The sequence below is a fragment of the Rhipicephalus sanguineus genome, chromosome 11, assembly GCF_013339695.2.
Source record: "Rhipicephalus sanguineus isolate Rsan-2018 chromosome 11, BIME_Rsan_1.4, whole genome shotgun sequence".
Classification (NCBI taxonomy): domain Eukaryota; kingdom Metazoa; phylum Arthropoda; class Arachnida; order Ixodida; family Ixodidae; genus Rhipicephalus; species Rhipicephalus sanguineus.
In genome coordinates, this window is record NC_051186.1 from 47,114,800 (window position 1) to 47,120,611 (window position 5,812).

Sequence of the window (5,812 nt, forward strand, 5' to 3'; positions counted from 1 at the left end):
GTCTTGGCGACTTGCTCGGGAACTTCAAGGTGGCGTCGCTACCCGCATTTTCTTTTTGCGTGTTTTTTCGCTTACCAAGCATCTTTCTGCTGCAAGCTTCATGTTAGTGGTGTCCCGCCACGGTGGTCTAGTGGCTATGGCGGTAGACTGCTGACCCGAAGATCGCGGGATCGAATCAGGGGGAGGTTACTAGGGTCCCTAGAATATTGGCTAGTCTGCCGTCCGCCGAGGGGAGCGAGCACGCTTACCGAATGATGCGGGTGGTGGCGCTTCGAGCAGTCCTCATGCTGGGGAGCGGCGCTCCGCCGACCAGCTGCGTGTCGCCGAAGCGCGGGCGCACGTTCAGCTTGACAATTTCTTGCAATATTTTTTTGCTGCAGCGTAATTGTGCCATGGCAAATACTAACCGGTTCGATTAACACGTTGTCAAATGCTTTCGTTCGCAAAGGCTTGCTTTGCCGAGGCACATATATCAAAAGAATGCATGGTAGTACTGTGAGTAGGTTGTTTCTCAGGTGGCACGGCACCAACTGGCATTGCAAGAACCAGTTTACTTTTTTTTTCAAAAATTTTATTGGCATGAGCATCAAAAAAAAAGAGAAAAAAAACTAAAGCGGGGAAACGAAAGTGGTTATGAAAGCAAATAAATATGAAAAATTGCACAGGTAGGAAAATTATTTACATCTTCTCATTTTCAAATGCTTCAGCTGCTCTTTTTTTGCTGTTCTCTCATTGTTAATGGGCCTTCACAAAAAAGCGCAGCCGTAGAAGAATGTTTGCCAAGTAATTTGCTGTGCATGCTCAGTGCATGTTAGTGCAGGCCGCTGTACCCACGTAATGAAATTGGCAAAGTCGAGAATGCTTTGCTCGTGTAGCACACTATTTAATGAGAATTAACAGGCAATAATGCCAGGGAAACGGGATGTTATTTGTAGTAATTAGGATATAAATGTGAAATAGTAGTCCTTGCCGGCGGCAAGTTATCTTTTCGCCCACTTTACTTTCTTCACATTTATATCCTAATGACTACAAATAACATCCCGTATGCTTTTCCTGGCATTATTGTCTGTTAGTTCTCATTATATAGTGTGTTTCACAAACAAAAAACAGGGGCCCTTAAGAGTGATCTTCTTTGCTCGTGTAGCGTATTTACGCTGAAAAATGTCGTTAAGCTGTTCTCAAGGATGGTTATAATATCCTTAAGAGGGCCCGAAGGGTATATCAAACCTCCATTGTCGAAATTTGATGTGGATTCAGAAGCATCATACACAGCACCACGCTTTTCCACAGAGAGCAGCAATGTACACTCATTACAGGAAGTATCCCTCGGGATCTTACTGTGTACCCTGCCACATCATAAATAAGCATTTCATGGCTTTTTGCCGTCACAGCGTGGTCCGACGAACTGATATTGCGCAAGGCGCAACCTTGCAGTGCATTTTCAGCATCACCAAACATTCCTCCATCAATCAAATTATCCAGTGCAGCAATCTTGCTTTCCGTTTGTACCTCAGGAAGAGAAGCCAGAGCAGTGATAACTTCTGGGGCACAATTTCCTGATTTATGTGGTTTTGCAATGTTATAAAATGCTCCATGGTGAACTATCACTAAAAATTGTGCTGCAGTTGGATGGTCATTCGTTCCCGCAGACTGATGAGGTGAGGTCCACGTAGTCCAGCAAACACACCGTCGCAGTTGTGGTCATAGTAACACAACGGACGATCCACAGCACCGCAACACAACACAACGAACAAGCAGGCGAGAGCAGAGGGTGACATTCCGAAAGCGCGCAGCGCCCCCTGCGGGGTCATTTAGAAAGCGTCAACCCCCCTCCATACGGTGCGCCATGCGGACGGTAGACTAGCCAGTATTCAAGGGACCATAAGGTTACTCCGTATACCTCCCATAGGACGCCTTAATTCATGACGTCAGCGCTGGCAGCGCCAAACGCCCCTTCAGTTATTATCCTGGCGGCTGGGATTCAGAGACTCGAACGGCAGAATGGCGGCGCACACGGTATGCGTCGTCATGGCAACACTACCGCCAGCCGCGCCTCCTCTCCTAGCGCCCTCGCGCGCCTGGTTTTTTTTTTCTTTTTGTTTTGTTTGCGTGTGCGGGCTCCCTCTCCCTTTCTTTTATGACGCCCTCGTCCGCGTGCTGCGCCGTGCAGCGCGCCGGGCGCTTTCTTTCTTTTTTTTTCATCCGCTGCGCGTACTGCGCCGCGCGTTCGTTGCGCGTTTGAATGTGCGCAATTTGCAATCAGGCATTCTGCAAACACTGCAGTCGTGCAGCATGTGCCAGAACGCAAAAGAATGAATTGCACTCACAACATAAAATATCTTTGGTCTCGTTTTATTGTCCTCGTTTCCGAAAATCAACATTTTCATCAAATGTGGTGCGATATAGGCTCAAGAGATTAACAGAAGTTATAAACAGGAGAGTGACATACACGTATTCATGATCACTAAACAAGACGAAAGTTCTCGGCAAAGTTAAGAACTTAAAGAACAGTGGAATAAAAAACAGAACATAACACTAGGGCACATATTCAAAAACACAATTTTTATACTGACAAAAGTGCAGAACAGCTTCTGACATATGCGCACGATATTGCACAAAATTATCGTAACAAAATTGAACATTCCTGGAATGCAAAAATAATGAAAGCAGTTCAAATACCTAAAAATAGAATAATAGTGTAAAGATCATTTTAAAGATGTCAAAATGAACTCCACATATAACACAACTAATATTGGCCGCACTTTATTGACTACATTTCCAAAAACGTTGATTTTCATATAACTAGTGATGATAAACGCGGACAAAATGAACGGCTGATATCGGATGATGCATGGCATCTCTTGCATCTCTTCTTGAAGTGCGCCGATTCTGTAATTCTTCAGCTTTTCTCTGGGCGCACCGATCAGCTGTGTTGCGTTCCGAAATACAACCTGAAGAAAAGGGCAAGTTTCAATCAGATAAAGAGCGCCGTCGACTCGTGCAAAAGTGAACTCGTTTGTTCGTCTCCGAGCAGCACAAGTTTTCATACATCTATCTAATGTCTCACAAACGTCGTTACAGGCGATGGCGAGTAATTAACCAGAGACAAATGCAAAGCACACACTCAAGCACGCGGTTCTGTGAGAGTAGTAAACCTGTAACTATAGTTACGTCGCATGGGCTTAATGTCCGCTGCTTGTTCGTATAACGATTTAAACGCAGCATCGTGCCCTTTTCAAATCAGTCGTTTTTGAAAACATTAACTGAAGCCCCGCTGCAGTGAACAGCTACTCGGTATGGACGTGAATTCAAATTGACACAATGAAAACCGCAACTCAAAAGGCACGCTCACCTGTCGTTCTTTCGGGGGCCGGCACATATATTCCGGGACTTGTTCTGGAAGTATTCGAGCAACAAAGCACTATGCACGAACAGCGCGAGTCGTAAAACATCGCGTCGCACAAGCACATAGCGAGCGAGCACCATGAAACGGACGAGCGACGACGGCTAACACATGCCTTACCAACGCCAGAGCGCCAGACACGAAACTTTCTAACGGATTTCAAAGTCGGCGGCGCCAGCAAGGCGGCGGAAAGCGCGCCTCCCGCAGGAAAGGGAGTTGATCCCGCCAGAGAGGGGGTTGAAGAGAGTTGGGAGGAAAGAGACGGAACGCAGATTTTAATTCTGATCCTAGTCAATAGATGGCGCCTCAATTTGCCATACCGGTCACGTGGGTTTGTTTCACTAGCCTGATCGAATCCCGGGCGCGGCGGCTGCATTGTCATGGAGGCGAAAATGTTTGAGGTCCGTGAAACTTGATTTAGGTGCACGTTAAGCCCCAGATATTATTATTACCTTGCGTTATTGGTATCGCGAATGACTCATTTACTAGCAGGAGAAAACAATGACAGCAAAAAATTGCGTCCACGAAGCCGAACGCTCTAGTGCAGCATAAACATAAGCCATCATGAAAACCGATTGTAAACGCTCTGGTTACACCAAAAATCTGCCTGGAAAAATAAAAAAACTTCTTTGAAAACTAGGTCTCAAAGTCCCCTTGTAATCAATCCTGAAAAATCCCTTCATAACTTTTAAACTGATATTCTCGACAAAAACAAATATATGCATAAAACAGCTGAGGAAATGGTCGGAGTAATGGAACGTGTAGTAGTAGCGAGCCAGAAATTTTTTTTCGGTGGAAGGGGGTTTCAACCATACCTTGCGTATTTTTGCTCGTGCGTTTGTATCTGTGCGCGTATTTATTGGGGGACGCTTGAGCTTCGCCTTCGAGAGTAGAAAGGGATAGCGTAATCGGGCCCCCTTCCCGTGCTATCCTCGCTTCGGTTCTCGGTGCATGATTCAACCGTGCGGCAAGGAAACGAACGTCTGTGCGCGTAACATTGGCCGTTTCAAACTACCCTAGGATGCCTACTGCAAGTTGCCAAGTGTCCACTACACCAGAAATCTTCCTTTTGCGAATCATCGAAGGGCCCCCTAAGGGCGGCCGTAAGGGCGTCCGTAAGGCAACACGCAAACCTACGCTGCTGCTCACTTTGTTGATGCTTTTGATGATGATGATTAAATATGTCTGAGCGCTTTGTAATGAGCGCGTCTTTAAAACACCCGTTCGTTGCGCAATTCACATGCTGTGACGCCTGGCGCAATTCTACGCTTCTATTCTACATTCATATAGTATTTTTTGCCGATGCAGTTTCATGCAATAACATGGCTCTGTAGAACACCTGCTTGCCACGCAAGAAGGCCTGGGTTTTATTCTCACTCGAACCAAAGATTTTTTTTTTCATCTTTCTTAATTTTTCGCTCACAACCATGACGCCGGCACCGACGCCAACGCCGGAATTTCTGCGAAATGAGCTCTTTAACGCTTTTAAGTTAAAATTGCAAAATGTCGGGAGGGCGGCGCGGAGTTTGAATCGCCACCTCTCATCAGTGAAGTCCAGGTCATCGTCTCAGTTGTTTAAAAAAATGTCACAGTTTCTCCGCAAGGGCGAAGCAATGAATGCGATAGAAAGAAACGCGGCCCGTGAGGGACGCACTGCTACGCTGCAGAAACATTTACCCCCCGGCAGCAACCACCGCGCGAGCAGACAGAGGGAGGGAAAGGTTCTCCCTGCGCAAACGTTAGAAGAAGCGGGCGAGCTGGCCGACGACTTTTAGGGGCGAAGCTCCTTAAGGCGGCACCCGTTCGTCCCTCGTAGTCGTCGTGGTCGTAGTAGTAAGTAACAAGTCTTACGCTTTGACCTCCAAGGTGGTGCCGGTGGGAGATTTCTCCTGTGCGTTGTTGAACAATAAAAAATTCGCAGCGTGCGCGTTAACTAAAAGCCGAATTCTTCTGTCTCTCATTCCCCATTAGCAGCCATTGGCATGTTCCAGTAGGAAACGTTAGTAGAAGTAGAAGTGTAAGTGTTAGCTAAAAGCCGACTTCTTCTGTCTCTCATTGCCATTAGCAGCCATTGTTTACCTCCAAGGTAGTGCCTGGTGAGATTTCTCCTGTGCGTGATTAAACAATAAAAATTTTGTTCAAAACGCCGTTGATTGATGAAATAAACCAACGAAAGACGCCAGATGTTTTGTAAAAGCAGAACGAAAGAACGCCAGATGTTTTTCTTAAAGTGTAGTAGTAGTAGTTGCATGTAGCCACCTCGCCCGATCGTCAACGGGCGAGGTGGACCGGCAACGGCGCGAGGACCCTGCCGTACGAGAGTTAAATCACACTAAAAGACATACTTTGCGGGCGATACACTCTAGTGAGCTTTCAACTTTTCGTCTTAATGTACATGATAAAGAAATT